The sequence below is a fragment of the Pleurodeles waltl genome, chromosome 2_2 (assembly GCF_031143425.1).
Source record: "Pleurodeles waltl isolate 20211129_DDA chromosome 2_2, aPleWal1.hap1.20221129, whole genome shotgun sequence".
Classification (NCBI taxonomy): Eukaryota; Metazoa; Chordata; class Amphibia; order Caudata; family Salamandridae; genus Pleurodeles; species Pleurodeles waltl.
The window spans coordinates 6,388,805-6,413,450 of NC_090439.1; the positions used below are offsets into that span (position 1 = coordinate 6,388,805).

The window sequence follows — 24,646 nt, forward strand, 5'->3', positions numbered from 1 at the left end:
GACTCACATCTTCTTGTGAAATCCTGCCTTGCCCAGGCAAGGCCTCAGACACACACCAGGGGGCTGGAGACAGCATTGTCAGAGGCAGGCACAGTCCTTTCAGATGAGAGTGACCACTCCACCCCTCCCTCCTAGCAGAGATAGCTAATCGGGAAATGCAGATCACACCCCAGCTCCCTTTGTGTCACTGTCTGGTGTGAGGTGAAAAACAACCCAGCTGTCAAACTGACCCAGACAGGGAATCCACAAACAAGGCAGAGTCACAGAATGGTTTAAGCAAGAAAATGCTCACTTTCTAAAAGTGGCATTTCCAAACTCACAATCTTAAAATCAACTTTACTAAAAGATGTATTTTTAAATTGTGAGTTCAGGGATCCCAAACTCCACATGTCCATCTACTCTCTAGGGGAATCTACACTTTAATCATATTTAAAGGTAGCCCCCATATTATCCTATGAGAGAGACAGACCTTGCAACAGTGAAAACGAAATTGGCAGTATTTCACTGTTAGGACATATAAACCACATTACTATATGTCCTACCTTATCCATACACTGCACCCTGCCCTTGGGGCTACCTAGGGCCTACCTTAGGGGTGCCTTACATGTAAGGAAAGGGAAGGTTTAGACCTGGCAAGTGGGTACACTTGCCAAGTTGAATTTACAGTGTAAAATTACACATACAGACACTGCAGTGGCAGGTCTGAGACATGATTACAGAGCTACTTATGTGGGTGGCACAACCAGTGCTGCAGGCCCACTAGTAGCATTTGATTTACAGGCCCTGGCACCTCTAGTGCACCTTACTAGGGACTTACTAGTAATTCAAATATGCCAATCATGGATAAACCACTTACATACAATTTAAACAGGAGCACTTGCACTTTAGCACTGGTTAGCAGTGGTAAAGTGCCCAGAGTAACAAAAACAGTAAAATCAGAGTCCAGCACACATCAACAACCTGGGGAACAGAGGCAAAAAGTTAAGGGAGACCACGCCAAGGATGAAAAGTCTAACAGGTGTCCTTTCCTGCACAAAAAAACTGCCTGCATTGTGAATGTGAATGTTTGATTTGTTCTACATTCCGTCCATTGACTGTTCTCTTTGCATTTGTCGCCCCAAGTGGGAAGGGTATGCCCAGACGTGGGTCCCGTGCTCACTATTCCACCAGATTCAAGCTAGCCTGGCTGAAGAGGGGTGATACCCCAAAACCGGTCCCAGGATGCTTGTTTCTGGTCCAGCGAGGACCTGGTCTGGCAGTTCGGGCTGGACTGTTCCCATGGGGAACAGGGTCAAGACTGATTTGCATATGGCTGGGTCCAAACTGGAATGGCATGGTGACCAAAAAAACTGATGGATTAAACCCAGATCTGTGACTGGGGCTGAATGTTTGATTTGTTCTACATTCCGTCCATCAACTGCTCTTTTTGCATTGGCAGTAGGAAGCAGACAGTACCTAGCACAAGGAAAGAGCAGAAATGCTCCATATGTTTGTAAATATGGAGCATTACTGCTCTCTCCCTTTCAAGCAACGCAGCACAGTAGGTTTCATTGCTCTGCCGCGGTGTGTAAAATTATAGTAAATGTGCCTCTAGGGGGTACAACAGTTGTGCAGATATGTTTCTGTAGATTGAAAAGATGCCATCAAAATGACTTGGGTAATGCAATATATCATAAAAACACACAGCACATATGTACAGTATGTATACTAAGGCACTTAATATTCAGCATAACTCCAAAATGTCAGCATGCAAAACAACTACAACATAAGTAATAGTCCTGTGAGGAATCACTAGCCATACAGAAGTGGAAAACATGGTTAAGGCTTAATTTGCTCAGCACAAACATCACAAGACATGGATTCAGCTTTCAACAATTAAAAGTAATCCAGAAACTCTCTAACATCCCAAATACAAGCAAAAATTTCCAAAATGCAATGTTCTGTTGGCCAGAACACCAAGACTGGTTGAGGGGTTGAGCTGAACATGGGGCCACTTAGCAACTATGAACATGTTTAATATTTCAAGCATTACAGCTATGTTTAATACCCCACTCTCAGATGTAAGATTACCAACATGCTACAGTCGGACTTGTCATCCTAAAAATGATCCTCCATCCGAATTAAGGGAGTCTGGCATTGTCATTATTTGAAATCCCCATTTGACACTTATTCCCAGCCTGGGCATGACTGGCTAGCCATAAGTGTCACGTTTTCATGTTGCTTATGTGTGACATGTCAATGTTTCAGTGTCTTTATGTGTGACATTCTAATGCTTGTGTGTGACACTTCAGTTCTGTCTGTGTAATTGGGCATGTTACAAAAATGATCCTCTTCTGTGCAAAGTTATGCTCAAGGAGTGTGGAAGTAGTTGCAAAGCACTTCAAGTGCTTATTCAATGTAAGAACTCCTCCTTCATTTACTCAGATAAGTGCCCTGAAATATTAGTGTGTGCGCTGAAGACATGCTGTGCTGGCCAGAGCAAAGGGAGAAATATAGCACACAATAACCGAACAGAACCAGAAGTCCACTGCAGAGTGAGTATTGCTCAGCATACTGGAGAGACAAAGTACTAAAGTTTAAATCAGAGGAAAGGTGCAACAGTAAAGAGTGTAAAAATCTGCTGGATTCTCAACGTCTAGGAAGAAACGATATCTATTTTGATGAGGTTGTCAGTGTTTCGGCTCTGACTTATTATATTGTATTTGCTGCATGCTCTGACAGTTTGAGCAGTTTGTTGTTGAGTGACTCGAAGACTATAAAACTTGCGTGATTAAAGTCCTCATCCTGCAGCCACGTCACTGCTGACATGGTGCGACGCTGCAGAACCGCAAACTTGATAGCGCGGTTCTCTCTCAGGAAGGCTGGCTGCCTGATGCCTCTTTGGGTGCGTGTTCTGTGACGTTCCTCAGCTGTGTCCGGAAGGAGGTGGGGATGAAAGGAAGGGTGCAGCACTTGCAAGTGATCCTGATGGCCGTGGCAACCACGACCTCTGCTCGACCCAGCACGGGCTCCCTGGCCGTGGAATTCAACAGTTTCTACACCGTTCGAGTTGCTCTCGGCCACATTAACTGAGAGAGCATCTGGAGCCATATCAGAGTTAATAATGTATGCATCACTTGGAGAAAACATTATTATGCTTTAACCTAACCCATGATGCGTGGTACTTGGCAAGGCTTGCTAGCACCATTACTGGTGGCCCATGCCAGTGTGGCGCACAGTCTCTGTGATGTGTTTCACTGAAGCACAATAGTGTCTGTCAGAATGAGATTGTTCCGTATTCCTAAAAGGCACACAAACTACTCTTCCCTAGAGCCTCGCCCCCCCTTGATATCCCGTCATATTAAAAGGGTCTGCCCAATTGTTTGAAGACCAGTGCATTTGGGTGACATTTGTTCTAGTTATGATGGAACTGAATGGAGCAGCATTGTAGGCCTTTTTCAAACCAACATTTTGCAGTATTATGGGTCAGCAAGGTGTTTAGCCGAAAAGCAGGGGTGTTTTGCGTCCCTGCTGTCCAATAAACTCTGCACTACCAACACTGTGCATGCGTTGTACTATTTTTGATGCTGTTGTAGATATATATACAATTTAATTTTAAAAATGTAAACATAGTTAAAAAATACATTTTTATTTTATTATTTTATGATAAAATATTTAAAAAAAAACCTTTTCCAGTTAAAAATAAATATAACTTTATTTTTTTATAAAATAATTAAACTATTTCAAATTAATTATATACATAACATTTTATTTAAGTGGGATTATTTTAACAAATTGTAAAACAAAATGTTGATTTCATTTGATATATTTCAATTAACAAAATATTAAATCTAAAATTAGGCTACTAATGGTCTAGCATTTCTAGTTTTGTTCCACATTTAAAATTAAATATGTAAAATTAATTTACATCAGTATTTAAAATAAACATATTTTAACTTTTTTTTTTTAAGTGTAATAAACTTTTCTATTGATATATATATAAGGCATACATCAAATAAAAGTCCATTTGAAGTCAGTTTTCTTGTCTTTTGTTCCTTGGATCTTGATTTCCAGCCGTGAGTCCCAATCATCACTTGCCACTTGCCGCCAATACGTGTTTCGTCAGGGTTGTACCCCATGACTTCATCAGGGCTGTAAATTCCTTTCAAGTATTTTCCCGTATATTTTCTTATGTTCTATAATGTCTGATTGTATTCATTCCTCTGTGTCCAAACCAATGTGGGACTCCGCTATTAAGTGTAACTTTATCGTCTGATTACGGCGTCTTATTGTTACGGCGAGTGCACTCCCTGGACTATTCCGGAATAGTCCAGGGAGCGCACTCGCCGTAACAATAAGACACCGTAATCAGACGATAAAGTTACACTTAATTCACAAACTGCATTTTGTAGTATGTAAAGTTGTACTACAGTAGTACTACTCATTTACTACAAAATGCAATGCACAAACCTTCAAGCATAAATCTGCACCACTCCTATCTTGTCTATGGGGAGATCCTCACACATATAAATTTAGTACTTCGTTGCACATACAGGTAGGACTGAGGAAGTGGCTGGAAAAAGGGGTATCATTACTAATGTAAAAATATTGGAAGTGATGCATGGAATTAAATAAAAATAATGTCATTATCTATTAACACAAAATAATGTTACATTACATTTTAAGTGCTAAAAGAGTATTAAAATATTGTAAAATAACATAATAAATTGTTTTATTTTTACATCCTTTTAACAATGAATTAAATGTACTTCTGTTTTTAACAAGTTTAAATAATTTCATTTCATTTACCATTATTTTCTACAGGGATTTATTGTAAGTCCCTACTACCAAAATTTTGTGTGGGATGTTGTTGTAGTACCAGTGGTTGACGTTTACTACTGTTAAGGGTCATTTTTGGTTACAGTAACCTTAGAATTGTTGTTTGTGAATAACATTGAGCTTACCCTTTCGTGGGTGGGTGCACGCACCTGCCTAAACCCTCCCCAATCCTCCCTAAATACCTCCTTACTCCACCCTAAGATCCTCCTATTTAGTAGGAATGATGCCCCTTTTTCCAGCCACTTCCTCAGTCTCACCTGTATGTACAACTAAGTACTAAACTTACATGTGTGAGGATCTCCCCATAGACAAGATAGGAGTGGTGGAGATTTATGCTTGGAGGTTTGTGCATTGCATTTTGTAGTAAGTGAGTAGTACTACTGTAGTACAACTTTACATACTACAAAATGCAGTTTGTGAATAGGGCCCAATGTCATTGTACTGTTCAGCCAAATCCTTGTGTAATTCACTAGGGGGACCATGTGATCCTGTGGCTTTACTATTAGGAAGAGAAAGGATGGCTTCTTGAGCCTTCTACAAGGTAATGTCCACTTCAGAGATTGCTACTTGATTGCAAATAATGTTGCTCTGTATAGCTCTAAATCAACTTATCTGTTTTGACAGTTGTGATGAGCTCTTGGACCTGAGTTAGTTCCCCTGTTTCTTAGCTTCATTTTAATAATTTACATTTTACACGTTTTAGCTGCATTGTTTTAATTGTGCTATTTGACACATTGCGCTTGCATGATAGTTTTCTAGGAATAGATATGACTAGTTGCATTCTGTTTAAAGCTATGCACACAGTACATGATATCCTAGTGCTTACGTTGCCCGTTCAAGAGACAGCTTCTAACCTCTAGACATAAAACTGCATCAGAGCTGTGCTTCTAACACAGTGTGGTTTTATTATGTAACAATTCACTGACCCGGAAGGGGCAAAGGGGCATTCTAGCCGCAAACATCCTGGGACTAACAATGTGTTTGACATGCAGCCCTGCTGGCGCTAATCTACCAGCTTCCAGAGAGGATTGCCATCATTACTACATGCTGACTCCTGACGCTGTCCCACAGGTGTGGGGCTGAGACTAATCCCTTAGATTGGGAAAGGCAGAAGGGTACACCCACTATGCTTTCAGTGTAATCTTGGGGTTAATTAGGAACCTCTAGATGATGTAGAGCTCATTTACTGTGGTTGGATTGTTCATCATCTCTACCATGTTCATTATGCCGATAACTTTGCTCTGTTTTATCTGCCTAATTATCGCAGCTTGTTGTCTTTCTGCAAAATTATGATTGTTTCAATAAATGTATTAGACATTTGTCTTGTATCTCTCGTTTTTCGCCTGGGCATGCATGAGTAATACAACAATAGATCAGTTTCCACAACTTCCTTTGGAATCCTAGTGTCATGTTCAAGTTGCCACAATCACCTTTTCCCCAAAAGGTATAGTGGTTCAGGTAAGGCACAGTGAGCTTGACTGGAATTGGATCAGCATTTTGTGATGGAGTAGAAAGACTTAGTCCCCTGCATTCTGGAGTTCTGCCATCCTACACAGTCCTATTATCTTAGTAGGAACTGTATAACATGAATATATTGGCATACGAAATCATTCAACATCAAAACATACATTTAAGATGAATGAGTGATGGTGCAAATCTGAGTATGCACTAAGGATTATGGAGCTATTGGGCACATTTCAACATGTAATAATTATTATTGAGTAGCAATGCACATATAAACACACAGCTGAACTTAGTGGGTGATTGTGTAAATCTATACATGCTCTAAGGATCACTGAGAAATGGAACAAATCTGAACAAACTTATCGGCCGCAATGGCAGTTCTTCACTTATTGTGAATATTCTTGTTATGATCATGCCCACTCCTGTGTAATGCTTGCAGTAGCAGAATGGTGAAAAATCTTGACATATTGCACATCCTCATGGAACAATGGTTCCCACTCCGAGTCTAATAAGTGCACTGGCAAAATGTTGGTAATTATTTAACAATGGCCATTCTTGGCACAGTTGTGTCCAGCCTTGTAATTTTTGCACATGTATAAACTTGGTAACTCTCGACATTTTTATAACCCTGTTACTACTTTTGTTTGAGATCTCTACCTATAAAATTGGTGTAACTTCTCTGCATCCATCCAAGTGCTCATTCATCAATTCATTCATGCACTCACAAATTCATCCTGGAATTATTCAGTGCATTAACTTATTTAAAATTCATGAACCATTAAATCACTCACTTTATACTTTTACAGCACTTTACTCATTCATCAATCGGTGCACTCACTCGTCCATACAAAGGTTTACTCATTATCACATTTGGCCACTTAACCGCACACCTAAACGTTGTTTCAATCAGTGGAGAACCACTTTCACTTATGAAATAGTCAGGACTGTTGTTTTTTCCAGTGCTTATTGCTTATGCTGGCCTTTCCATCTAACCCATTGTGGTTTTAAAATCGACTTACTATCTTGCAGGATGTCAGTGTCACCGTTGTGGTAATGTCAACAATTGGTTTCATCCAAAAGGAGTGTCTGAGCGCTGACCCTTATACATATGTTGACACCTACCTGAATCTAGTTTCATGTTGAAATACAAAATGCCTGATTGAAAGGAAAACAACATTTTCAATTGCAGGGTTTTCCAGACACCCTTCAGTCAAGGAGATGAGGGTGCAAAGGTGGAGGCATTTTCTTCACCTCGACAATCTGCTTGGTTAGACACTTTATGGTAGTTTATTACAGCATATTCAGCTATGAATGAGGCTTGGCTCATCGAACAAAGGTCAGCAATGTGTACTAATTAATAGCTTCTTCCACGCAGGTATTCGGGTCGCCCTGCTCCTATTGTGCCCCGAGGGCAGCTGTACAGTACAGAGTTACACTGAAACTTAAGACGCAAACAAGGGTCAGCTCACAAGGGGCCATATGTACGAACACATTTTCCCATAAACACAGAATGGGTAAAACCCTTTGCTACATCTGGCCCCAAGTCCAGTAGTAAAATGTCGAACCTTTGCTCTGTTAACTTTTGGAGAAACATTCTGATGTCTGTATAATGTACAAAGGACTACAGAAAATGTAGGTCTGCCATGAATTTGTTGGAGTACTCCAACGCGTAACCTTTAAGCATGTTCATTTCCCATAACGTAAAAACGTGTGTAAATCTCTGGTAATTGTTTATTAGCCTATTTAACTTTCTATGTCCATGAGAAAAGAATCATTCCCATGGAGCAAACCTTTTCCGTACACCCTCGTACACACGTAAATATGTAGGGTGTACCTTCCTTGACACCCTGCAGCACAATTACGTCTGCTCAAGGCAGGAGCAAAGTTGTATGCGTTTACCAAGCGCAAGGAATATGTGAATAGCGAAACATGTACACGTTTGTGGGTGTTCATCTACTTGTGCGGGGTGGGCCACCATGAAATGACCACATTCCTGCCATAAATAACCATGCACGTCTAATAGTACCAAAACATATGTGGAATTGTAATAGGCGGAATTACACTCGCGGAATATAACATTCTACCTATCGCAAATTTTGTGAATCAGGATTCGGATTTTATTTTCAGACGCTGCTTTTATTCGTGCACGGATCCACATAATGCTCAATGAATTAAGTTCTATGCAGGTGTGTGCAAAATCGTGTAATGATCCACTCCACTCCACCCACCTAAAGTATGAGAAATGTCGGGGAAATAACGCAAAATTGCTTTTAAATTACACAAAGTCATTTCTATGTATACCAAGTGAAAATTGTGCAAAATGTCACGTAGCAATTGCATGTGATGGGTCGCTTGAGTTGCACAACGCAAAAGTGCCTGCATTATGGAAGTTTAATTTTACACATTCCAAGTTGAAAGAAGTGGGCTGCCCCATTGTTATTTTGATATTTCAGCACACCCCTACCCTAACAAATATCTCTTATTATAGTGAAAACATGTAAACAACTGAAACAATTGAACTCCTCAGAAGGCACGGGTCTACTCCTGGCAATCACTGATCTCAAGCATGTATATGCACTTGTGCTAAAACTGCTGGCAGCAGGACTTCTGCTGAACTCAATCTTGGTTTAAAAGTTAATTTTTAGCTTCGCGGACTACCATTATACAATTACAGCAAGTCGTTAGGAAAGATAAACTCGGCTTGTTGAGTAACGTTATATTTAAAAGGGTTCAAGTTTCATTGTAGCCATGAACTGGACTTAGGAGAGCAAGTCTTGAGAACCTTCCGAGCCAGGTAAGATCAATTTTCACAAAAAATAAGCATTCAATGCATTTACCATACCTTCAACTACATTTAATAGATAATCAGACATTTGCTTTAAGTACTATGGCCCATATTTATACTTTTTTGCGCCGAATTTGTGTCATTTTTTGCGCTGCTTTTGCGTCAAAAAATGACGAAAATGCGGCGCTAAAAAAGTATAAATATGGGCCTATGTTTCATTTATTGTCCAGACTTTCTTCAGAAACAACACCTTTGACCTACAAGAACAAAATTCTGGGCCTGATTTACAATGACTTTGCTTTGAGTAGCAGCGACTTCTTGGTTTGTACTCCCGACTTACTGTTGAATTCCAGTACTTCTTTTGTTGTTTTACCGATTTACTACTGAATCACATGAGTCCCCGACAATGGAAAAACTGAGGGTTCACTGATAGAAAATAAGACTGATTTTGAGACAGAGTAGTTACCCAGAAACAGATACATTTGTCGGATGCATTTGCAGAATCAGGGCAAAAACATTCCGGGAACACTATTATGAAACATTAGTTAAACTATGGAAAGGATATGTTCAAATCATAACTTTGCACATCCCTGCATACATTAATTTAACATACATTACTAAATCTCTGATGCATACCCAGCCTTTCCTATGCCTTTTAATGAAGTTTTTCGGTCCCTCTCATGGCGCCTGTTAAGCCTAAGGTCTATGCATTTCTTTGAGGTATGGGAGTCTCCAAAGCTCCTCACCACATTCTGTAGGGGGCCCAATGCCACTGGAATAGCGTAGAATTCATTGAGAGCCTGGAAGCAAATGGACCAATAATGCCCGAAAGAGTAAATTTGGTTTATCTTTTTACACACCACTGGTAAGTTAATTATCTGGGGCCAGATGCAGAAAGCATTTTGCATGGCGCAAACTACGAAATTCGCAGTTTGCGCCATGTAAAATGCCGTTTGCGATGCACATTCACAATTTGCGAGTCGGTACCGACTCCAAATTGTGAATGCGACTCCCAAATACGAATGGGTGTTCCCTTCCTATTTGTGACTCGCATCGCTAATCTAAATTGCTTTGTGACCGCGAATGCGGTCGCAAAACAATTCGCAGTTACCACCAGTGTCACACTGGTGGTAACCCATTTGCAAAAGGGAAGGGGTCCGCATGGGACCCCTTCCCCTTTGTAAATGTTGCCAATAAGGGTTTTTCAGAGTAGGCAGTGGTACAATGGACCACTGCCTACTCTGAAAAACCGAAACCAAAAGGTTTCGTTATGCCTTTTATTTTGCAACTCGTTTTCCTTTAAGGAAAACGGGCTGCAAAATTTAAAAAAACTGCTTTATTTAAAAGGCAGTCACAGACATGGAGGTCTGCTGACTTCAGCAGACCACCATCCCTGTAAGTGCAGGGACTCGCTATGGGGTCGCAAAAGGCGACCCACCTCATTAATATTAATGAGGTGGGTCTTTGCGACCCCATAGCGACTCGCAGAAGGTGTCTGAGACACCATTCTGCATATGGTTTTGCGACTCGGAAATTGCAAGTCGCTCCGAGTCGCAATTTACGAGTCGCAAAACCTAGTTTTGCTACATCTGGCCCCTGGTTCTTGGGTAAATCTTAGAAACCTATCCTGAGGTTCCCTTTTCACTACCCCGTGTATTTGAAGTGCCGCCTTCTTTCTCTGACGGAGCATGGGAGGTGTCTACAAAATCTGACTTTCTACATCTCTTCTGCTTCTTACTTGAGAGTCCTAAGGAATCAACGTCATCAAGTAAAGCTTACAGTGATGTCTGAGGTTATGATGCACTTATTCAAATATTCCAAGAGATAAGATTAATCCATCAGTGTATTATTTGACTTGATCTTTATCTTCCTCATTTACCTCATCCTCGGAAATATTGAATGGAAGAAAGTGCTGCAGCTTCTATGACAAAATAATATTATTACTCACAGTCAATGTTACTTAGTCCCCACCTATTTTTAGGGCTTGCACCACTATTTCTATAATTAAGTTTGGGTATCTAAGGCTCTTGTTGCTGGCTGATTGGTGCTTTATGAAATGAATAAATTAGCTGTTCATGTAGGTTGAGGGAGTGTTGTCACTGTTGGATTTTTAAATTAAAAATAACCCTGAGTGAGGATACCCTGTGGGTCACATCGGGCACCTGGCCTCAATTTAGTTATTATGGCATTACATGGAAACCCATGAAAGTTCTGGTGAAACTGGCTACCCCGTCTGTCGCTTAATTTTGCAGTGTTGCTTCTACCTTTTACCTCAGTGACTAGGAAAAGCGAAAGTCTCAACTAGTTTCACAAACCCCTTAATTGAGTAGTAACATGGCAGTGATAATAGGTGTAAAGGGGCCCCTCACACCTTCTGAGCCCCCGTACCACTACTGAAACTTTAATATTAATCCCTTTAATGGAAATGGTGGCGCCAACATGCAAGGTATAATGCTTGTTGACATTGTTATGGTATTTGAAGCACATCAAGTGTTTGTAAATGTTTTTATTGACTTTTGTAATAACACATATAGGAAAGGTAACCCATTATGAATTGGATAAAATGTATTTAACAGTTATAACAATTGTTATACAGCCGTTTTGTTGTTAAACATTTAACATAGTTTGTAGGTTATTTGTGGTAAAATACGTACAAGGTTTTGCGTAAAGGCCATTTGGTAATTTCAAATGGAGAGAAGGTATTTGTACGATTAAGTAATACATTCAAGACCTAGCATCCTGGAAGCAGTAGCCAATGTTATTTTACCCTACATGGGAATCTTGAACTGCTGCTGCACATGTTGCACCTGTTCTGTGTGCATGTCAGCATATACTGCTACCAGTTATACTGTAACTCAATCTTTCTTTATTCCGTTATATAAAATACAACCATAAAACACATAAATACATCCCATTTTTGTTAAAAATGTAAAAATCCCAAATCATCTACTTGTCATTAAATAAATATCAAACACGTTTAAAAATTGGCACTATTCCGCCAACATTTAGCCCATTTATACCCCCCCACCCACACACACACCAAAGCATCAGGAACTATACGTAGACACAGATAAGCTGGGCTATGTTGCACAAAACCCTTACTGTTCAGTAACAGTAATAAGAATCTTCGTCTAAAAGGTGCATAAAAGTCACAAAACAGGGCAAAATGAATTAATGTCTGTGAAGAAGTCCCATCTCACGGGCAAATTTGTATAGATTTAGGATCATACTGGCCGAGCAGGAAATACAAGTTACTTCTGATTATGCCAAGCCGGAAGCGAGTAATACGCGCCCTTTTCCAAGAATTTTGAGCCATCAAAAGGTACGCCTCAGGACCCGCCTCCATCTTCAGCATTAAAAAGTCCTTCACAGTCGGTTTCATTAATTCCTCTGCTTCCCTATTACTTCACAATTTTTTTTTTGTAAGTTCTCCTTCACCCAACGCTTATCAGCGCATTTTAAACATTGTGGGGCATTAAAGATCTCTGGTCGGCCAAGAAGTGTGGCAGCCTATTTGATATAAGCTAACCAAGAAATATTCAGGCCTCAGTTGCAAGCCAGGCAGTCAAATCAAATCAAATCATTAACATTTATAAAGCGCGCTACTCACCCGTGCGGGTCTCAAGGCGCTAGGGAAAAAAGGGGGGGGTTATCGCTGTTCGAACAGCCAGGTCTTTAGGAGTCTCCGGAAAGCGGAGTGGTCCTGAGGCTGGTGGGGAGGGAGTTCCAGGTCTTGGCCGCCAGGAAGGAGAAAGATCTCCCACCCGCCGTGGAGCGGCGGATGCGAGGGACAGCAGCGAGTGCGAGGCCAGAGGAGCGGAGGAGGCGGGTGGGGACGTAGAAGCTGAGGCGTCTGTTGAGGTATTCCGGTCCCTTGTCGTAGAGGGCTTTGTGTGCGTGGGTGAGAAGTCGGAAGGTGATCCTTTTGCTGACAGGGAGCCAATGCAGGTGTCTCAGGTGTGCGGAGATGTGGCTGCTGCGGGGTATGTCGAGGATGAGGCGGGCCGAGGCGTTTTGAATGCGTTGCAGGCGATTTTGGAGTTTGGCTGTGGTCCCGGCGTAGAGAGTGTTGCCGTAGTCCAGGCGGCTCGTGACGAGGGCGTGGGTCACGGTTTTTCTGGTGTCGGCGGGGATCCAGCGGAAGATCTTGCGGAGCATGCGGAGGGTTAGGAAGCAGGCGGAGGACACGGCGTTGACTTGCTTGGTCATGGTGAGAAGAGGGTCCAAGATGAAGCCGAGGTTGCGGGCGTGGTCTGTGGGGGTCGGTGCGGTGCCGAGGGCCGTGGGCCACCAGGAGTCGTCCCAGGCGGACGGGGTGTTGCCGAGGATGAGGACTTCCGTTTTTTCAGAGTTCAGCTTTAGGCGGCTGAGCCTCATCCAATCTGCGACATCCTTCATACCCTCTTGTAGGTTGGTCTTGGCGCTGGCGGGGTCCTTGGTGAGGGAGAGTATAAGTTGGGTGTCGTCGGCGTAGGAGGTGATGATGATGTCATGCTTGCGTACGATGTTGGCGAGGGGGCTCATGTAGACATTGAAGAGTGTCGGGCTGAGTGATGAGCCTTGGGGTACGCCGCAGATGATCTCGGTGGGTTCTGAGCGAAACGGAGGGAGGTAAACTCTTTGGGAACGGTTTGAGAGGAAGGAGGCGATCCAGTCCAGGGCCTGGCCTTGGATCCAGGTGGAGCGGAGGCGGGTGATTAGGGTGCGGTGACAGACGGTGTCAAAGGCAGCCGAGAGGTCAAGCAGAATGAGGGCGACTGTTTCACCGTTGTCCATCAGGGTTCTGATGTCGTCAGTGACTGAGATGAGGGCGGTTTCAGTGCTGTGGTTGGTTCGGAATCCGGTTTGTGAGGGGTCGAGCAGGTTGTTGTCTTCCAGGAAGGTGGTCAGCTGTTTGTTGACGGTCTTCTCTATTACTTTGGCTGGGAAAGGCAGAAGAGAGATGGGGCGGAAGTTTTTTAGGTCGCTCGGGTCAGCCGTAGGTTTCTTTAGTAGGGCGTTGACTTCGGCGTGTTTCCAGCATTCGGGGAAGGTAGCAGAAGAAAAAGAAGAGTTGATGATGGTCTGGAGGTGCGGGGCGATGATGTCGTCGGCTTTGTTAAAGATGAAGTGCGGGCAGGGGTCCGAAGGGGCGCCGGAGTGGATAGAGTTCATGATGGATTTGGTTTCTTCCGTGTTGATGTGGGACCAGTTGTTGAGGGTGATGGCCGTGGATGCCGGTTCGGTGGTGTATGGTTGGGTCTGGTGTCCGAAGCTGTCGTGGAGGTCGCTAATCTTGCGATGGAAGAAAGTGGCGAGGGATTCGCACAGATCCTGTGAGGGCGTGACGGCGTTGACGTTGGCGCTGGGGTTGGAGAACTCCTTGACGATGCTGAAGAGTTCTCTGCTGTTGTGTCTGTTTTTGTCCAGTCTGTCGGTGAAAAAGTTCCTTTTGGCAGCGCGGATCAGGTGGTGGTGTTCGCGGGTAGCGTTCTTGAGGGCGGTCATGTTGTCAGCGGTGCGGTCCTTGCGCCAGGCTTTCTCAAGGGCGCAACAAGTTTTCTTTGATTCTTTGAGGGTGTCAGAGAACCAGAGAGGTTTTTTGGTGTTGGTCTGTCGATGCGTGCGTTTGAGGGGAGCAAGGATGTCTGCGCAGTTGGAGATCCAGTTTGTGAGATCACAGATCACCTCCCTATTTAGGGAGGCACAATCATTAGTCCACACAGAGATCCATAATAGGATGGTGGCAGTCTTTGATGCTGTCACCCACAGACTCTAAATCCAATTCCTCGTGTAGACAACACCCAGAAGTGTTTGGCCCAACCCCCAGTAACCTTCCACGGAAGTGATTTTCCTCTATTTGTGGAGCCATACGACCCGGGTAGCCCCAGATTGGTGCCACATACAAAAGGACCATAAGGCATTTGTGCCTATATGCCTCAAGCAGAGGTAATATAGGCTTATTTCCCACTCTCGCTGCAAAATCAAAAGTAGCCACTATGGCGGCATTAAATCATGCACATCGCCTCGAAATACAGGGCCCACGACCCTTTATCGTCAAAATCACACCAAGATAAGGAAACTTATGCACACAACTGATTTTTTGGCTGTTAATTGCAACTGCCCCTACTTTACTCAGTGGTTTGCGACAGACTATAAAATGGGTTCTGCTAATATTGACCTCCAACTCTAAGTCAGACATGAAGTCAACATAAGCATTGACTGCCACACAGAGACCATTCATAGTACGAGCCAATAGCACTGCGTCATCCGTATAGATAAAGGAAGGCACGCTCACTCCATTTATTTTTGAGACATCCTTGCGTCTATCAACCAAGACATTTTGCAGGCCATTTGTATACAAAAGAAACAGGATGGGAGCAAGAATACAACCTTGTCTCACACCCCTATTTAAATTAAAAGGTTCTGTGCATTTCCCATGGGTCCCATATCTCACAGAAGCATATGTTCCAGACTGTAGCTCTCGCAGTAGCTCCATAATTTGTCTCTCCATACCCATCGTGAATAGGAGCCCCCATAGCCTACTAAGATTTACTTTCTCAAACACGCTGCTAAGATCCATAAAAGCAAGGTAAAGAGTATCCCCCTTCGCCTAAGTGTATTTACCAATCAGCAAAAGTAAGTTCAAACACTGCTCCTGAGTCCCCAGCCCATCCCAAAAACCATACTGCCCACTACTCATCAAATCATGCTCTCTCACCCATTCATCAATGCACCGCAAAACTATGCCACCCAAAAGTTTCACCAGTGAGTCTAGGAGTGAAATAGGGTGATAGGACTTGGGGTCACTGTGGTTTCCCTTTTTAAACACAATATGCAAGATAGTAGCTCATGATGCAAGGAGGGAGCATAGAGTGCAGGGGGTGTTAGATTCAAGTGACTCATATACATTTTCACCAGTGAGTCTAGGAGTGAAATAGGGCGATAGGACTTGGGATCACTGTGGTTTCCTTTTTTAAACACATTCCGCAAGATAGAAGCTCATGATGCAAGGAGGGAGCATAGAGTGCAGGGGGTGTTAGATTCAAGTGATTCATATACATTTTCACCAGAGAGTCTAGGAGTGAAATAAGGCAATAGGACTTGGGGTCACTGCGGTTTCCCTTTTTAAACAAAGGAAAAATGCAGGTGGGTTTCCAAGAGGGGGGATTCTTAAAATTGTTGCCGCATTTAAGACATTCGCAATAATATGTGCCCACAACTGCGAGTTGCACTTGTACAGATCCATGGGGTCGCATCAGTTCCAGGCGCTTTTTGACTCGGGCTTTCCTGCAGGGCAACGATTACCTCCTCCAATGAGAATCCAATGGACAGGTTTGGGGTGAAATCAACCAATTCATCCAATTCCTCATTAAGGGTCACTCCAGAAAAGAGACTACAAAAGTGACTCACACACGCATCGCGAGGAATATTACAGTCCAAACCCTCAGATGTACCTGTCTCAAGGGTACCCCTTTTCACTATATTCCAGAATAATCTTGAATTCTTTGTGTGAGACGCAAACTCCAAATCTTCTCATTCCTGCTCTTTCAGCTGCCGTTTTCTCACCTTTAAAGCAAGCTTATACTGTTCCCTCACACTGTTCATATAAATCTTATCTCTAGGCTGCATCTTGAGTGCCCTCTTCAGGGTTTTCCTTGCTGCATGACAGGTTTTATCAAACCATCCACCCTGATTCTTAGGAGAGGCCTCTACATTTTTGCTCAAGATAGCTCTGATGGAACCATTTATTTTATCAGCGGCCGCAATCACCACCCCCGGTAAAGGGGACTCTGCCAAGAGAATCCCTACTATCAGGTTGAGGTTTTTGCTCACCATACTCTCAACCACCTGTGGGATATTTGCCTGCCGCCAGCATATCCTTTGACCCTGAACTTTTGCTCTCAGGCCAACCAGCCCAACAATCGCCTGTATAGACCTGTTGCAGGGGAAGGTCAGGGACACTGTAAGGGGGTCATGACCGCTACAATTCTGCTTTTGGACCCCCCTTGCCGGACCAAAGTTCTCAGTGGGGTGGACATAAAGACATGATCAATTATGGACCCCACCCCCCTACCCACAGAGGTTGGGGCCTGTTGGTCAGAAACAGTTTCCAAGTCAAAGATGTTTAACAACCACAAACTCTGCAGCCCCTTAATAAGGGTTCTACCCCTCACGTCCTGTAATCCCTCACATACAAACTGTGACTGTAGCTTGTGTTAGGGAAGCTTGCACTGCAACAGACCATGCTGTGCCTGTGTTGTATGTTAATGAAACTTGCTGAATCTCTTTTCGTTATACAGAAGCCAAAATGATAGGCACTTTACATTAGTGATGTGGCACAAGGAGTAAAACTGTTGGGGAGCAGAGGCGGCAACATAAAGCACAGGATGCTAGGGGAAACACATTATGCAAGGCAGAAGCTCATGATGCAAGGAGGGAGCATAGAGGGCAGGAGGTGTTAGACTCAAGTGATTCATATAAATATACCAAACAGGTTGAGTACAATGCAGCAGCAATGCATGCTTTCCCTCACGGAAAGTACAGCAGTCACATTCACTGAACAGGTACTGCATTGGCAATTTCCGTTTCCCCAGTGTTCACAGAGCTGTTGCATACTCTTCTGTGCACGTTTTAGCTGCATACATAGCTGCCTGTTTTTGTGCTGTCTGAGTAAAATGTGTGCCGGTGGGTATGTTGGGTTGGGTGTGCACATCATAACCTATAACTATCTTACTCTGTTTACAAATATGTGTGTGTTTCTCAGACTTTACTAACATCAAATCTATTGCCTTTGTCAGTACTTGTTAAGACCTGGCAGCAGTGGTGGATAGACCTAACGGGACACCGATGAGCAGGTTTATCAATATATCACACAGCGCAGCAAGCCACCTTGATGCGCTGCATGAAAGGGAAAGGGCAGGGATGCGCTGTATTTAACATTATACTGTGCAATCCTGTCCTTTCCTTGCACTGTTGCCCTTTTGGCTGCCTTTGCCAATAAAGGCACCCTTGTGCAATGGTACAAGGATGACTGCGTTGCAGACAGGATTGTTTATTTGTAGGAAGGGGCACATCCCTGCACAAAAACAATCCTCTGAGCCATTTTCCTCTTTCTGTGTGTGTTGCAAAGTGCCTGGTGCAGGCACAATGTAGCACAAGATATGGGATGGCATTTTTGCCCTTCCAACGCAACATTAGCGTAAAATAAAATGGTGCTAATGTTGTGTTGTAAAGGCACTCGGCCACCATAAATCTGGACCCATATTCGGCTACCCAGGTGAATATTGGATGTTACATCTCTCCAGCTTCTCTCCCCAAAGACTCCTGTTCCACACTCAGAGTCAAATAAGTGGTAACAACTCCTCATATATTAATAAATCGAGATTTAATGGCCATTACATTCCAGTATCCCTAAAGATGCACCAGGCAGTACACAAAATCTTGGAATTCAGTGGTGCTGGAGTACCCACGGAAGTCTTCTTCACGCCTTGGTTTCAGAAACCGCAAGCACTCTGGTGAGACACCATACCTTACCCCACCACTGGAGGTCGACTGGATCTTGGGACTCAGTAAGAAGTGTGGTAAATGGATTCATTCAATTTAAAACAACAACATCAAATACATAAACATTCTAAGCACCATGACCAATTTAACCATGAAACACAACTCCAAACTGAATACATTTTCAAAGCTTTATTACACTCACAAAGCTAATGTAATGTAAATGATGCATAAAACTTAAGTTATTAACATACATGAAAACCATAGGTTGACCAAAACATCTAAAAAGATTAAGCCTACCTAACACCAATACTCTAAAAGTATGACACAGATTAACAAGGCTATAATGTGCACATTAAAGTCAGATTTCAAAGCAGATAATGGTGACATCAGTAAATCATCAAAATTCAGTTAATAACATTTAGTTACAGACCTCTCCTAATGGGACAACAGACAGAAAAGTTTCACCAAGCAGAGCGTTCAACGTTTAGCAGCATCAGAAGACAGCAACATCAGGACAGTGTGCAACACTGGCTGCACATATGGTGGGTCAGCAGTTCAGAATTGATGGGGCATATTAGTACTGAACAGCATAAATAAGTGGGGTAATTAGAAAAGATAACTTTAATTCTTCATAGGACATCTGAGAGTCTTAGGAATTGAGGAGAAGAGAAAGCAGCATCACATGAAGGGTCTTCAGCAAGCCATCACGACGACAACTGCACTCAGCTAACTAAAAATTTCAAAAGTCTCTACCTAACTAGAAATGTCTATCAGTTTCTGATTGGTTCTCCAGGTGGGCTCATCTTGCGCGCAAGAATCAGCATCTAATTAGAATTCCACATGCCCATCTGGTTTGCAACTATTCGAGATTTTCTCAGAAAAAATACATGATCATCTCAATAAATTCATCCAGTTCTGCCAAAACATGATACTTTCTTGTTTGTTGTAACTTTGAGATCCTTTCTCACTGTACACCGAAGAGTTGACCAATTCTCATGTGAAATTAATAAGGCTTCCTGTCTTGTTCAACAGCTGGAACAAATACTGTTACTTTGTTAACATTGAAACAGGTTCTCCGTCTTCGATACAGTAGGACTTTCAGCACAGCAAACTAGGAAATAATTCAGGTCAGAGGGAAACAGAATAAACAAGTAGTTTTCCTCTACTGCTGCAAAAATAAATCTTCAGGCCTAGTCTAGCTAATGAAGCCTAAATATACATTAATACAATTAGCACATAAAATCTATTGCGCACCTTACAATTTGAATCAAATATGAAAAGCAATTAATTTAATTTCAAACATTATTCATGGCATATTAGGACACAATTTAAACATGCATTTATTTCTCTGCACACATGTAACCCATGTTAATAAATTAATTTAAATCAACATAAGTACTATAAAAATAATACTTTAAATATTCATTCATGTCAGTAGTTTACTCAAATATAAATGCACAATATCTTTCACGTTAAATCGCAATTTAAAATACGAATGAGGGCCACATTGCCCACCATAATTCAAACATGCACAGTTTACATTTCATGTTAATATTTCTCTGTTAGGAATTTTAAATGAAGGTTTATAAGTCACAATATGCTAACTTCTATGCCACTAATGTATTAGTTAAATTGGATCTCTATCAATGGTTTTGTATTTTGAATGTCATAGCTAACAAAGAATACACAACCAGACAGGAGTTAAACGTCAAAAGAAAGCTCAGGTCTAGAAATATGTTGTACCACTTACTGCGAAGCGATAAACCAACTCTAGAGACCTTTACTCACCCGTGGGTACACCATTATGCCACCATTATCCCAAATCATACTGGAGTGCCACACTCATATGCTAAGATGTTGAATCTGTAATGAGGGTCATTTTTCAATGAAACCGTGCTATTCTGTTTTAATTTTTGTACCTACCTGCACAAGCCTGGAAAGCACTTTCTGGAAGGATGAGTAAGTAGCTACTCAAATTTTGATGTCTGATTGGAAGAGTTTTGGTTTGAGCTGGAGCCAAAGAATGGTAGGTTCTGTGTTCTGAATGAAGTTCAAATGTGTCCTCCAGTCATGGCTCGTAGCACAGCCTATGTGTACGAATGAAATGCCAAAGAGTGCGATAAAGCATTGCAGTTTACACCTGCATATTACCACACCGAGTAACCTGAAACTGATGCTTTATATTTTTGCAAACAGCAGATCTTTGTTGCTTTTCACAATTATAGGTCATTGCTGATCATCACTATGCACTCATTCCAGATGTCAGGTGTCTTTACAGAAAAGGTGTAGGTCCAGAATGTTTCTAGAGGGAATATTAGGAATATTAACATGATATTGTTACCAGAATACTGAGGACCAAAATATAGACCGGTAAGTATGTATAGATTTTCATAACCTAACTCCATGTCAACTGTATTTTGACAGTGTGTGTGTGTGTGTGTGTGTTGGAGGTGGGGGAGCTGCACGGCCCCCCTTTAATATGAATGAGTTACCGTGGAGAGATTATGGTCCCTGGTGCTGAGGGGGACCACATGGCCCCCCATGTTAATTTCTTCTTTTCCCTAGAGAGGTGTCAGTCCCTGAGGCTGCAGGGGTGCACACAGACCTCCTGCATTAATTTCATGATTTGCCACAGGGACGTGGCGGTCCCCGCGGCACTGGCACCTGCATACCTATAAATATGAGCCCAGGGAGGTGGTGGTCACCAGGGCATAAACATGCCCTAGGGGGGATACCCTGTGCACACCCCTCCTTTATTTTTAAAATATATTAACAAGCCCCCGGGACCTGGCCCACCTGGGGGCTTTAATGAAATAAGCACGGGAGACCACGCTTGTTTTTTAAAAAACATTTGCAGAGAATTTGCAACCTTCTTGCGAATTTGCTGCAAAAATGTTTTTAAAAAGTGGTTTTCTGCCCTGGCGGGGTCCCTCCGGGACTCCAGCACCAGAGCTATGGGATCAGGGCGTCCCCACCCTGGCCCCTTGTCTTATTTTTCAGGGACTCGGCTGAAGCTGAGTCCCAAGATGGCTGCCAACACTGCCTGTTGAAGCGTTGGCAGCCAGTCAGATCTCTGCAGATCTCTGCACAAGCTCTTAATATTCGCAAATCTGTAAAGGAAGCACTGCTACCCTAGATATACAAATTTGGTTTTCCTTTAATTTCTCTTTAACTACTGAATGGTTTTACACCAAATAACAAAAGCGTAATCTGCGGACCAAAAGCTAACTTTTTGCCAAAATTGATGTAATTCCGTCGAGCGGTTTGAACTGTAGTCATCTTCAAAAATCCTATGGGAATTAACATGGGCAAAACACCTTTTTTGACCCCCCCTTTTTGTTGGTCCTCACTTGATGGATCACCATTTTGTGAAGATTTGTCAAACACCGCCAAAGATATAGACAAGTAAAAAAATAATTTTTCTATTAAAACATGGCCCTAACTATAACTACCTACTGGCGTCTGCTATATATATATATATATGGCCACCTAAACCTGAGAACTACCCAGAGTTCTCTCTTCTGTTTTGCATATATATATATATATACACTCACACACACACACATATATATCTTTATTTTTATACATATATATAAAGATATATATATATATATATATATATATATATATATATATATATATATGTGTGTATAAAAATAAAGGCTACGGTGACGTTATTGTTAGGCTCACATTTTAAAAGAACAAAACCATAGAAATTCAACTGTTATAGCCTAAGGTAACTATAACTTGTGCCCCTGCCATGCACAGTTTTTTCGTCAAATATTTACTGCAAATATGTTATCAAAGAGTGCCGTAATTTGTGGGGTAATTAGCAGTGCATGGCAAAGCCGCAAGTTATACGTACCCAATAGAGCAAAGTATAGCACAATATTGAATGGTCGACTAGAATGAATGTGCTGTTAAGATTTGCAAGACACAAATAAAGTGGGCCTGGCTTGGCTCTAGTATATTTGCTAATCAGAAGCTCAAAATTGAGGCATTATTCCACTGCTCCAAGTCCCATTCTGAATCCGTACTAGCCACTAACAGTATGGAATTGTCGGATGCCCAGTCCTCTGATCTCTGCAATACAACCCTACCCAGGAATTTCGCACATGAAACCAGAATGGAACTGGGACAGTAGCACTTTGGGTCATACCTATTGCCCTTCTTATAAACAGGCAATATTGTATTGTATTGTATTGTAATCGTATTTATATAGCGCTTACTACCCCTGACGAGGCCTCGAAGCGCTTTTCGATGAGTAGCACGCTACTCCGGAACCCAACAAGAATTAGTGATGGATTAGTATCGTTTAATAATGAGTACAGTTTTAGTATTATTATGAGTTAATTTGAGCCGCGGGTATGAGAGTTTGTTAGTTAGATTGACTGGAGTAATTAAGATAGATTTAACCAATGAGGAGGGAACAAAACCCGATGACCCCACATTAAAAACTCGAGTAAGGATTAGGGCACACAGCTCGTCTATTCCTTTAAAGGCATCAGTCGGGACCCCATCGGGTCCAGGAGCTTTCCCTTTTGCACATTTGTGCATAGCATCAAGGACCTCATCCAACGTAAATTCCAAGGGCAGACTGCTTGGTGGGATGGGACTCCTTTCTGATCTGTCTGTGGACAAAAGAGAAGTCCTTTGCTCACTATTAGTAAAAGGGTAAAAAATATTTTAAAAACGATCAACCCTCACCTGTAGGGGAACATGTGGTGTTAACTTCGGACAAGAGTCAGTATTCAGAAAAGGGGCTTTTACGGGGTTCCAATGCAGGGTATTGTCGATGGTCTCAGCGATCTGTACGAGACTCAGCCAGGCCTTTTCCCTCAGCTCCTTCATCTTAGCTACTAACACCTCATTATACTGTTTCCTTTAGAATTTTAATAGTAGTGTGATCCCTCGGGGTATTGTGAAGAGCAGGCCTCAGCTTTTTGGAACCCTGTGTACCTGTATGATTAAACCAACACTGTCTTACGGACAGCACAGTTTTAACAGGGCGTACCAAAACAGAATTAAGGGCCCCTATGATAAGCTCAAAGCAGAAACCAGATTGTCATTGTTCATCACAGGGTCTAGGCAAGTGTCAAATTAATTTGCCATTTGAATTAAAAGCCTTGCAATATGCACATTGGGTCAGTTCACAACCATCTAATATGCACTCTGTTTGGTCTAACAGGAAGAATGTGTAAGACCTTAGTGGTGGCTACAGAGTAGTTGGCATGAAAAATTATAGCTAGCGCTATCGGATTATGGTCACTGACTACAGTTCATTTAATTCTAATTTTAAGGACCAAATGATTGAATGTAGAGCTAATCAAAAAAATGATCAATCCTAGAATGTGCACCCCTTTCCACAACGTATGGGTCTGGGAATTGCCTATACAACTATGTTCCTCCGTCATCAATAAATCATATTTGTAAATTAAAGTATTTAAACCCTCACCATACTCACTGTGTTGAAAATGTAAGGTGCCCTCCCCAGCCCAATTAGTATGGCCACACATGCGTCTAGCGGAATGACTTCACATTTGAATATTAAAATCCCTAGCCCATACAATTGGACATGAATTTGCAATAGGAACGCATCTAAGTCAGTTTCCAGAGCACTAACAACCTCGCAGCGAGTAGAATCAAACACAACGTTTTAATAATTATAATCTCGTCATACCCCCTTAAAAGTCAATCAAACAAATTGATGGAAAGGAGAGGCTGTAACAGATCTTCTGATAGTAACAGGTTGGAAATCAGCATCTGTAAATCACCCTTAGCATGACCAGCAGGTGACGGAATTGCTGCTGTAAACAGGGAGGAGAAGACTTCAACATGCAAAAGCGTCACCTGCCAGGATTCCTGGATGCAGATTATATGAGTGGAGAGGGTGATACTAAGAAAGTCTTGAAAAGTTATTCATAAGCCCTTAGATGTTCCATGAAACAGTATCACAAACTCCGTTATAACTTGATTGGACTATAGAGGTGGCTAAATCAGCCTGACTAAGGCTCCTATCGATGCCCACTACTAATCCAGGAGTTGTTAGATTGAGCAGTTGCATCAACAGCTACTAAAAGCATAGTTCCATGA

At 42.2% G+C, this 24,646-nt stretch overlaps 1 protein-coding gene across 2 annotated transcripts in view; it reads left to right on the plus strand.

The window, feature by feature from the left end:
* Positions 1-24,646, plus strand: part of CNDP1 (carnosine dipeptidase 1) — a 409,207-nt gene that overhangs the window by 43,542 nt on the left and 341,019 nt on the right. Inside the window, exon 1 of one of the 2 annotated variants that reach the window (XM_069219418.1) lies at positions 9,041-9,076. The exons of the other annotated variant lie outside the window; for it this stretch is intronic. The gene's annotated coding sequence lies outside the window, so the exon portion shown is untranslated. Of the gene's footprint in view, positions 1-9,040; positions 9,077-24,646 lie in introns of those variants that run through there. 2 annotated transcript variants of the gene reach the window in all.